The following is a 12,620-nucleotide window of genomic DNA, read 5'->3' on the forward strand; positions in this document are numbered from 1 at the left end:
AGATGATTTATTTGTTTAAATAGATGGATCTTATGTTAGATTAATTATTGTGTTCTATCCATTGTTGGAAAAACAACACAATAGTAGTTACCCAGATGAAAAATTCAACTAAAAATCATAATTTAACTTACCAAAGTCTCCTATAAAGTAATGCCAAAGTGGAAAGTGATTTATGAAATAAAATTTGACCTAAGAAATTGGTCAAATAGCAACAGTAGCGGTAACAACAACAACAACGATAATGGTTAACAAGAAGAAGATGAAGATGATAATGAAGCAGAATTTGTGGTCTATTCTCAAACTTACCAAACTTTCTTAATCCATAATAAAGTAATTGTCACCTACACTCAATTATTAAGATTTGTGTCACCTACACCTCATTTTAAAACTCTTTTGTCACCTACAGCCCAAACCCCCGAGTAACATCATCAAATTAGTCATTTTCACACAAAAAGTAGGATTACTATACAATTAATTTTTTTGATGTTATGTTGGAATTTTGAATATTTTATTTTGATTAAAATGTTATTTATTTTTTTTAATTGATTAGCAAAGAAATTACTTATATGTTCTTTTGAATATTTCACATGTGTAAAGAAGAAAATTGCTCTTTTGAATATTTCAACACGTGTAATTGATTAAATAAGAAGAAAATTGCTTGTAGGTTTTTTTAATATTTCTACATATTTAATTGATTAATGAAGAAAATTGCTTGTACTTTTTTCTGAATATTATTACATGTATAAGGTGTTATTATGATATAGTTTAAACGTTTCTTGAAAAATCAAAGGCAAACAAATTATGATAATCGATTTATATTGTACTATATTATATCAAAACCGAACTTAGGAATAACGAATCATAATGAATTAATCTACTATGATAATGATATAATATTTTTGAAAACCAAAAACTAAATTTACCTAACAGAAGTTTTTACTACTATACTACCATGCCCGACACTTTCCCTAAATCATTGGCTTAAATGAATTATTGAATCCACCCAAGAAATCCACTCTCTTCTTCCTCATAGCCTTTCCTAAAAGATGGAATAAATTCAAATAATTTCCCCATGTTTAGTTAGAGAAACATCAAATGAATCAAATTCATACAAAAATTGAACTGATACCATGGGATTTACAACTCCTCCTTCGTGATACTATCCAAAAAGGTCTCTTTTCCACAAACCAAAACAATAAAATAATATTGACCACTTTAAAACATCCCTTACTCACACCTTATACTTCTTTCCTCCCTTAGATGGTCATTTTTCGATCATTAAAAATATGGATGATGACGCCGTTTCTTTCTTCATCAACTGTAATAATGCTGGCATGAATCCGACATTAACTGTATCTATTATTCTTGATTCTACATATGTACCAATTATTGTTCACAATATTTTCCCATTGAATAATGTTCGGAATTTTTAATGTGTTAGTAATGGATTGATACACAATTTGATTGATGATCTTTTTATTGGATGCACTATGAATCATAGCATAGATGATGGGATTTCTTTTTGGTATTTCATCAATTTTTGGTCTAAAATCTCTCGCGGATTCAAAGTTACTTCCAAAATTTCAGTTTTAGAATGTTATTTTCCTGAGAAAATGAATCTGCCGATTCATATTCCCCTGAAGAAGGATTATAAGAAATTGTTTGAAAAAGTTGAAGTTCCAACATTTGTTGAGAGTGTTTTCCCTACAAGCTGTCACATTCTCGCAAGCTTGATGAAGAGGAAGAAGTGTCTGTTTACCTAATCATAGGTGAGAATACATTTTTCATTTGAAATAATGGTCAAAAATACATTTGGATTCACTCTTCTCAAGTTTTACACCATAACCGTACGCTGTTTTCTTTTTCTATCTGAATTATCAATATATATGTATTAAAATACACCTAGTTGAGTTACTGGTGATAGTTCAACTAATCCAAGGTAACAATTGATGGTTGGACTAGCCTGCTATGAGGTGTGCTTTAATATACAAATAGTGATAGCTCGGATAACAAAAGGGAACAACTAATACTTGAGTTGTGAAACTCACAAAAATGTGATATTTGGGTGGAGTTTTTGACCTTAACTCTTTTTATTTCTTAGTTATATATTGTGAAAATGTCCAAATAAGCCATGAATTCTATAGCTGAAGTATGTCATCTGTTAATAATGGGGTAAAATTGGTCCAAATATGTCCTTATTCATTAATGAAAAAGTTTTTTAACTCATGGCCTTTTTTTATTAGACAAAAGGCTTAAATTTTCCCTTCAACTTTTGAAAATAGTCTAGATTTACCCAAGCCCAAATTAATAACCACCAACCCTCAAGACTCAATTCCTCACAAGTAAAACTCAAACAAACCTAGCTAGTTATACAATATTTAGATTCTAAATCATTTGATATGGTATTGTGACTGTCAAGGGAGGGTTATAGTGGTTATGGATGATTGGTCATACAATAAACAAGAAGCTAAAGATGAAACTGAGGGACAAACTATTTGAATGAGGTGGTTTTTGAGTGGAATTTTTGAGTATTCATTATTCATTTAGAGCGATGATTGATGGTAGTTGAGTAAAATAAAATATGCACAATTTCACAAAGTTAAGGGGCAAATTTTGATAATTTCACAAAGTTCAAGGGAAATTTGAGTCTTTCTCTTGTAAAAATAGGCCATGTGTTGGACCAAATTTGTAATGCTATGAGGATATTTTACCCCAACTATTGAGGCATTGTCATACTTTGTCCGCTTTTCAATGTTCTGAGGCATATTTGGAACTTTTGATCCCTTATGTGTTTAACATGTTCCTGACGTGTAAGTCTAACTCTTTCTTTGATTATTGAGCACATGTGTAAAAATGTGTCATTGTTTAAGACATACTGAAATGGAAATAGTATCATATAAATAGAAATGGATAAAGTACTTAAGTATGCTGTAAATAGGTGCAAGATCAAGGCTAAATCCTCCTCTTCCTGAAGGGTATTTTGGAAATTCAATTCATATTCTCCAAGGGCTCACAATTTGTGGGGAATAGTACTAAATTGGGAATAAGTAGTTCTCCAAGATATAACATTTATGATAATGATTTTGGTTGGGAAAAATCAGTTAGAGTGAGGAGTGGAATGGCAAATAAAAGTGATGGGGTAATTACTTTATATCCTAGTGTAGAAGAAAGAAGTGTAGATATTGAAGTTTGTTTTTGCTAGAGACTTTGCAAGCATTGGAGAATGATCAAGAATTTATGGAGGCTGTAACAAAGAATTAAAATACATTCCTTGGTTACTAGGATCATTTTTATGTTGTATTTGCTTATTTTCATTTGTTAATAAGTAATAAATACTTTGAATAAGTATTTATTGTTGTTCCTAAAGTAATATGCAAGTATACATCCTCGTCAAGTAATAAAGTGATGATATGATCAAGTATCATTATCACATACACTTATGATCAACTATTCACAAAATTTAACAAACATTAATTACTCCCTTGCCCTTGTCTGCTGTATGTTGACTAGTTGGTCGCATGCTGAAACAAACATTAGATTTGGTGTTGTCATTTAATCTTTTATAGTTTATTACCATGCGAGCTTTTTCCCTTATTTGCTCACTATGGTTTCTTACCATGAATGTTGTTGATCTGTGTCTAGATGTTAATCTTCGAATTACTTCTAATTTTAACAATTCTTTGATTTGTTTCTCAAATTCTTCTATATCTTCATTGTTAGCTTCTATAGATGTTGTCTTTATGGTATATACTGGGTTGATTATTTCTAATTTATACATTATTTCATTAGCATTACAATGTGTTAAGGATTTTTCTCCTATTATTTCTATTTTATCTAGAATATTTATTACTTTATCTAAATCTTTAGGGGGATTTATCATGACTATTTTATTTATACCTTTTTGAAAATTATAAAATTGAGTTTCAACATTTATTAATGTATAATCTTTTTCTATTTCTTCTATATATTCTAATCCTTCTACATTAATTAGTGTGTAATTTTTTAATTCTTCAATGTTTTCCTTTAGTGTTTCTTGTAATAGGTTACTATTTTGGCATTGATTTTGACACTTGTCATTATTTGAGCATACTTCACAACATGGTTTTGAAGCTATTTTCTTTTTGTGTGTTCTTAGTGTTCTATCTACTGTTGGTAATGTTACTGTTTGTACTGGAGTATAGGTTAGATTTTTAAATAGTATTATTCCATCTCTTGTTAAGAGACATCCTTCGCTATTTTGTATGCAAAAAAGCAATCCTATTACAAAGTCTGAACCTATGTTTAAATCTCTCGCTAATCTTCTGTTAATATTGTAAGTTGGCTTGTAGAATTCATTATATGTGTTTAAGAAGCTTATTTGTGCCTTTTCTATGTAATAATTATTGATATTCTGCGATCCATCCATTTGTGTAGCTATTATGGGTTTATTGAATGTCTTTAGTAAATGTTTTGGTGTTATTTCTTTATTAATTATACAGTTGGTACATCCTGGGTCTACTAGTGCTAGAGTTTCTATCTCTATATCTTGGATTCTAATTTTCACTAATACTTTTATGGTAGAAAACGCTTTATCTTCATTACATATTAGGCTAGTGCCATTATCTTCTATGTTCATAAGTTGTGCTTCTAATTTTTCTAAATGTACATTTTCTTGTGTATCTTCTTGTGTATTTATTTCTTCTCTAGTTATTTTATCTTTTCTTTTTCGAAAGTAGTTAGACTTTGTTCTAGATTATTTACTCTGGCTTCTAGAGTTGCTACTCTTAAATTTAGAATTTGATTATTTGTATAATTCAGTTCTCTATTTTGTTCTGATTCTATCTTTATCTTTAGAGTGTTTTCTATACAATTTACACAGGCTTCTAAATAACATTTTCTACATTTAGCTCTGTTTTCTTTGCTTGAGTATCAACTACATATACGACATCTATTATTGTCTAGACCTTTATATTTTTGAAATTCATGTACACATTCTTGAGTGATATTCATTAAAATATTAATTACTAGGTTATTTAAATCTAAATCATATAGATGATCTATTTCTTGTCCTAACTCATTTACTAAATTATCCTCTTCTGAATCTGAAGTGTTAGTTTTAGAAATGTCTTTTATATCAAAACTTATTATTGAATATATACTCTCTGTATCTGACAGGTATTCGTCTACATTTAGTAATGTTTCTTGAAAATCTTCTATTAGTTGAGAATTTCTAGTTCTATTATTATTATTTCTTTTAGGACATACATTGGCTAAATGATCTATGCTTCCACAAGTATAACATTCTAATTTGTTTTTATAGTTTCTATCATTTCTATATTTTCTAACATGTCTATCTCTATTTAGCCATGGTTTTCTAGTTTTTGATTTTTTAAAGAAGTATTGTTTACGACTAAATGGTTTTTGGTTATATTTTTTCATATATCTTTTAGGTTGTTTTTGATTATCATAATTTTTGGTTGTGTATATAACAGATTTACCAAAATTCATTTCATTTCTTTTTAGTTGTTTTTGTATTTGTATATTCGTACATTTTTCTGTTAGTATATCCATTATATGTTGAGTTCTATGTCCTATGGTCCATTTTATGTTTGGACTAGCTACTACACCGTCTCTTTTATACCATTTTTCTTCTATTTCTCTTCCTAAGGCTCCTGGTAGCTTATTAAATAGTTTTTTACCTAGTTCTTCATTAAAAGTAATTCCACTGACCGTGCAGTAATAAAAATAATCTTGTAAAAATTTCTTTATATATATCTAATGTGAGCTATTAAGTCGTTCTAGTTTTATTAAAGATTCTTTTTGTAATGCTAATAATCCACTATTTGGATCTTTTTTGGCTAGTAACATATGCATTTTATTTGTGAAGTTATAGGGATTTGGATCCATGCTTAATAGAACCTGAAAGTCATATGGGCAGTTAGTTTTAAAACTTTCCCACGTAGCTTTTGCCGATTCTCCTAAAAAGGTTTTTAAGTATTTGTACATTGTTTCTATATCGGTTTCTGTATAATGTCTTAAATAATCTGCTGCTACTATTCCTTTCCATAAATCTATTACTATATACCATATTTGTGGGTCATGTGCTGCTATATTTAGTATTTTACCTTTACAACCTCCTTCAGTTTAATTGGTTCTTCTATTGGCATTCTCTTTCCTGCTGGTCTTATATTATCTCCTCTAAGTTCTATATTTGGATTTATGCTAACTGTTGGCCTCCTATGTACATTACCTGTACTATAATCTACTGGTTGAGGATTTGGGTTTTTCTATTGAAAAGGGCTAGCACTTGTTGAACTAGTTGCTTCTAATTCTGCTCATTCTTTATAACTCATTATGGAACTTAGTATGGATTTTGTATCTTCATCTTTCTTTTCAGAAATTAATTCTTCGTAATTTCTATACCCTAGGTTATCACTTCTTTCTAAGCAGTTTTTGAAATGTTATATACATTCTTTTATTTCCATTTCATTTTTCTGACATCCTTTACATTTAAAGGTTATATGTTTATATTCTTCTGCTAACATTTGAGCTTTTTCTATTACTATATCTACTTCGTAGCCTTCTTGTAGATCTTCTACATTCATAAATTCTTGTTCTGTTTCTATAGTACTTTCTGTTTCAGCATCGTCTAAATCTCTTCTAGTTGTATAATTATAATCTGCAAATCTAACTGAAGTTTCTCCCTTACTGGTAGTGTATAGTAAATGAGATTTTGGTGTAAGGATTTTTGGTTTATTAAATTTGTTTAGATTCTATTCTAAACCTTCATATACCTCTGGGTCTATTTTTATTAGTTTTATTAACCTTATACCTTTATTTTCCATTACTTCAACTACATCATTTACTTTTAATTTAAATTTAGTATTACCACTTAATGTTAATTTTCCTATAAATCCTACACACATTAATAAATTGTTACCACTATTCATTTCTTCATACCCTTTAGTCTGAATTCCTATTTTAATGTTTTTTTCAAATTCTTTTAAGTTCATTAGGAAATCTGGACTTATGTAGAATATTCCTCCATTATTTGTCATATCTGCTTTAGTTAATCCTATTATTGATTTCTTAATGTCTGACCATCTTTCATCGTATATTGTTATTCGTACTTTAGATCCTAGATTTTTTCTAGTTAATCTTTTTATTCCTATAACAATTAATCCCATATGCATTAGCAACATTTTATTTTTTATATGTTTTAAAGATTTAGAGTCTACTAAATCTAATATTGTAAAATTTTCTCCTACAGCCGATATCTATTGTTCTCTATAATGTTTATACAACTGATTATCTGTTGAAAAATATTTAGCATTGTATAATTTCTTAGGATTTAATAGTTTTAACTGATGTTATTGAAAAATTTGTAAGTCTTTATCTACATCTATTATTTCATTTAGTTCTTGATTCTGTTCTATAGTTGGTTGTCTTCTAAATATTCTAGATACTATAGTATTATTTCCTATTCTATTCTCAGAAAAACTTATTCTTTGTCTTTCTTCTCCTTGTCTTTCGTTGTTTTTGATGGTTCTCCGTTTATTTGATAGAAAGTCCGTTTTTGTGGTTTTCTAATTATATTTGTTTTTTCTTGTTTACGGGTTAGTTCAATTCTTTTTAGTTGGTTAATAAGTTCGCCTATTTCAGTATTTTTGGGTTCTTGAACCTCCTTACTTTTAATTAAGATATCTATCTTTTTATGTAATTTTGGTTCTTGCTGCACTGGTTTTTGAGCTTCTTCATCCTTAATTAAAATATCTATCTTTTTATGTAAGTCTAATAATAATTCTATTATAGTATTGTTTTGTTTTAACAAAATTTTATCTGTTATACTTGAAGGTATATGCTTAGATAATCCTTCTGGTTCGCTATGATAGCTTTTTGATTTTTCTAGTGCCTTACTATAATTTATATCTTCTTCACTCATGATAGTGATATTTCTTCTAATCTTTGTATTGTTATTTTTAACTCTCTTATTTCTTTATTTATTAACTCTACTTGCTCTACAATTTTTGTTACTAGTTGAGTAGTTTTAATTTCTAACTCTTTTGTTTTTTCTGCTATAGTTTTTATTAATTTTTCTATTTCTATTTTTGTAGGTATCGTTTCTAGATTGAATTTTTGATTTAAACACTGAATTTTTCTGTCTATTTCTAACTCTTGAGATTTTAAATAATCTAAATTTTCCTCTATTTTTTCTAGTATCTTTTTTTGTTTATTTTGAGTAACTTCTACTTCTTCAAAAATTCTTATTATATTATTATATTTTTCCTAATTTTTTGCTTAAATTTATTATTAAATCTATTATGGTATTATATTGTTTATCTTCTCAATGTAAAATGTGTTCTCCTTGGCTGAAATTACACCTTATAGTCGTATTATCTTTTAACACTATATATTTCTTTTCAGGTTGAAATCTAAGATCAAAATATTAAAGACATCTAAATGAAGCTATTTTGTTATGCTAGATGATAATAACTAATTAGATGTTTACTAACTTTGTTAAAATACCCTAATCAATTATTAGAAAATGTAATCTCTAGTTCTACTTCTTTTATATTTTTTTTATCAACCTTGTCTGTTTTCTAATTAGTGATTCTTTTAAATTTCTTGATGTTATTTTAACAACTTTATCTATTTCAGTATCTGTAAGGACTAGATTATCAACTTTGTATCTGTAAGGACTAGATTATCAACTTTTCTTATTTCGTCTTTAATCCAAAATAATTGTTCTTTAAAATGCTTCAATAATTCTTTAAGTTGATTTTTATAAATTAATTCTTCGTATAACTGACGTCGGGCTTCTCTAATGTGTATAACATATTTAAGTGGCATACCTTATCCTAATGGAATTTTATCTACTTGTTGTAAATAGTAATTTGTCCTATAATAAGAGTTTTCTATTCTTATGTTATTGAAATCTAATTCTTCTTTAGAAATTTTTAGCAGAGTTTTTAAATATTTTACATCTATTTTGTCGATGTTTTCCTAAGTTATTTGACCCTGTATTCTTTCTATATTATCTTCTAAATTTATACCCTATCTTCTTAATTTGAATCTATGATGACCCTCTTCTTCTGTCCACTTATTTAGTCGTCTAACTCTTTGGAAAATAGGTAAATCTTGCATTTAATTATATTATCCTAGTTGATATGCTTTTCTGTTAATACGTTCTTTAAGCCACCATATTCCGTTACTATTATTTTCTAAGTCTCTATTACAACCGTATAATTCCCATTTTAAGGCACTTACTAATTCTTCACTTACTATTCTAGATGTATTATATAGATTGTATGATCTATTTGCTTCTATTAATCTTTTTATACTCTTTTCTAAATTCTGTTTTGTAGCGATAATATTAGCTCTTTTGCTATATTCTCTATACAAATAGAAATAACTACACCTTATATCTTGGAAAGCTCGATGTCTTTTCATAGACTTTGTTTATATTCTAGTTGTCCTAGTCTAGTGATTAAATAATCTAGTTTATTATTTATCTTCTCTTATATTCTAAAAATATTTTTTTTTGTTTTGTATTTAGTAATGGTCTACTTATTAGCTACAGTTCCCAAAAACTTACAAGTTCTGATACCAATAATATAGGCAGATTCAATTATTTCAATAAATGACAACTTTTCTCGTTTAAATCAATATATTGTAAAAAAAATCCTACTCAGTACTCGCTTTTTTCCGTTGTTTCTTCATGTCTATAGTTCTTATATTCTATATTTTCCCCAAAATTTGATTTTTACCCGGTTCATCTCTTCCTCTTAATCTATGTTCTTAACAAATTTCTTCTTTAACACCACCCCGTAAAAACTTCATCTGGCAACTAACACTCATCCTTCGTCTATCCTGCAGACATAGCGGACTTATCAAGGCCAGAATTCCTAGGAATTTATAGGTTAATCCATTGTTATTATTAAGAAATCAAGAGGTAAAACATATACTACGGGTAATGAGTTTAAACAAACATTGTTTAATTTACACGATGTACAGCAAACATAAAAATTTTAAAATAAGGCATCGGTCATTGAGGTGCAATGGTCACAAAAAATTATTTTTTCTGAATCCCTTTGGATATTGTATTGGGGTGTCTGGTCTGGATTTTGTCTGACAGCTGGTGATAAATAAAAATTTGGTCCAAGGTGTCCTCTTACATAGTCTAAAGCTTCGGACAAATCATTAAAACCTTTGTAAAGAGGATTTCTTACACCTTTTATAGAATCTATTACTTCTAACCAAGTCTAAAAAATTCCATTTGTTTTACCATGTATAATTACATAATATTTGAATCTAGGCTTACTTTTGTCTGATATATATTGACATAAAGCATTTATAGAGGCTAAAAAATGTTTGTGGTCTGGATTATGGTGTGTTATCCAAAGATTATCTACCAAACATTTTTGGGATCTGTCTTTATGGTATATTCTGGATTAATTATTTCTAATTTACACATTATTTCGTTAGCATTCCAATGTGATAAGGGTTTTTCTCCTATTATTTCTATTTCATCTAGAATATTTATTACTTTATCTACACATTGTTACATATTTTTACAAGAAGACCAAAGAACACAAGAAAAGGCTCAAAACAGTCCACAAATCAAGAGGAATCCGAGGACCCCTTTGAGAGCTAGTTTCGTCCAAAAAACAACAACACAAGAATACAATGAAACAAGGTGTATTTATACACCAAAACAGCCACTAAAACATGATGAGCACAAGAAGATAGACAACAATAGGATAAGGATAACAACAACAACAAACGGTTACAAGAGACATGAACAAAAAAAACCAACGGTTTCCCTAAACAACACTAACTAAGACATGAAATGTAGAGATAGATAGTGAGACATACACTATAATAAGACCCAAGAACCCAAAGATATATTAAATATAAGGACCCCTAGAACTTACAATAGCAACATCACACTCTTACAAAGACACGAGAGGGAGTCCACCACTCAAGTACCATGGTTTCCAAGCAATACATATTCACAAGTGATTCCACACTTGCCATGTCCTAGTTTCGGCCTAGGGAGTCTTTCTCTCTCAAGAGAAGTGTTCTTGTTCTTTCAATATCATAAGAAAACTAACTAAAATAAAATCCTAACATGTTCCTTATATAGTTATTACAAAATGGAATACAAAATATCCATAATACCCCTCAAGGGTGAGGTGCCCCTCAAGTGTAAGAGTGGACTAATTTTTTTGATGTATTTTGGACCTCTTCTATACTTCCATTGCACACACCAAGTCTCGGGACCAATGCGCACCCTCATAAGTCCATACCCGTGATTATTCTTGTATCATCCTCTCTAACTTGAGAGGAATTCGCCCAACATTCATGGCTTTATCTCGTTCAATTGGCCACTTCAAAAGAACTACCCAAAACAGTCCGTAAAACATGAAGAATCCAAGTGCTCAATAACAACAAGTCTTTGGTAACATCTTCATTTAGCGCCTCGGCTTCCTCTCCATCTTACGAATTACCTTCAATCTTATTTGGCCTAAATTGAGCGTCAACCCTAGCAAAGATAGCACTAGGAACATTGTTATCCATTGTAGCCAAGAAGTTACCTACAAAAACACAAATAAATTAGTTGTACAATAAAAGTCCTCACACTCTCTCTTTATTTATTTGCCTCTCAGATTCCTCACACTTAAACTCACAAGTGTTGTAAGCTTTCTTGTACTCCGGGAGGTTCTGAGAGGTGAATCAAACGTTTACAATGACTTAAAAAAAGACTAAGATACACAAAGGAATGTAGACACGAAGAACGGTTTTCAAGACTAATTTACAATCTAGTAAATGTTGAGTAGTTCGTAAATTAGTATTGGAATCGTCAAACAAAACTAAAGAACAACAAATTGAAACTAGAAGATCAAAATTTGAGCCAAAATTTGTTGTGTGAACAGTATACATGTTGATGTGGCAGTTTACAATTGGTCACGGTCCATCAAATTTGTTCATCACTTGAAGTCTTAATCTTTACATAATTTTTTATAATGGATGACTTGATATTGGAGGGAAAGTAATTTCTTGTAACCTTTCAACTTTTCAAACTCAAAAGGTGAGATTTAACTTTACTAGTTCCACAAGACAAGGTCCCTTGTTTTAAGGAAAGTTGTTGGAAAATTGTTGATAAAGTCTTTGGTGGTTGTAGTGTCTTTCAAGACAAACAAGTGACATCCACTTTTTCCTTCACCTTTATAAATCAACTAAATACTTTATTTTAACAAGACATAAAGGTTGTGAAGAACATCAAGAACTACAACAACATTCCCCAAGAACAACAACAAACTACAAGAGCTACCAACAAAATCAAACTTCCAAGTCCAAATCCACAACAATTTTTGGACACCAACTCACGGCCAACCTACAAAAGCTTCAACAAAATTTTTTTTAGGTCACCAATCCTCAACAACAACACAAGACCAAGCTTAAATCAACAATAACATCACAAGGCCAAGGTGAAAACTGTAACAACTGTAAGCTCAAATCAAGATATAGACACAATGTGTTAGTGAGAAACAAAACAAACACTTAGATACAACAAAGACAATTAAAAATCTTGGCCAAGATACAACAAGAACACAGATTTCGGCCAAGAACACAACACG

The 12,620-nt window shown here is 29.4% G+C and overlaps 1 pseudogene; it reads left to right on the forward strand.

Moving 5' to 3' along the window:
* The first annotated feature begins 1,046 nt into the window (after positions 1 to 1,046).
* LOC107862514 lies at positions 1,047 to 1,763 on the forward strand (annotated as a pseudogene).
* The last annotated feature ends 10,857 nt before the right edge of the window (positions 1,764 to 12,620 follow it).

The sequence above is a fragment of the Capsicum annuum genome, chromosome 1 (genome assembly GCF_002878395.1).
Source record: "Capsicum annuum cultivar UCD-10X-F1 chromosome 1, UCD10Xv1.1, whole genome shotgun sequence".
In the NCBI taxonomy this organism is placed as follows: Eukaryota; Viridiplantae; Streptophyta; class Magnoliopsida; order Solanales; family Solanaceae; genus Capsicum; species Capsicum annuum.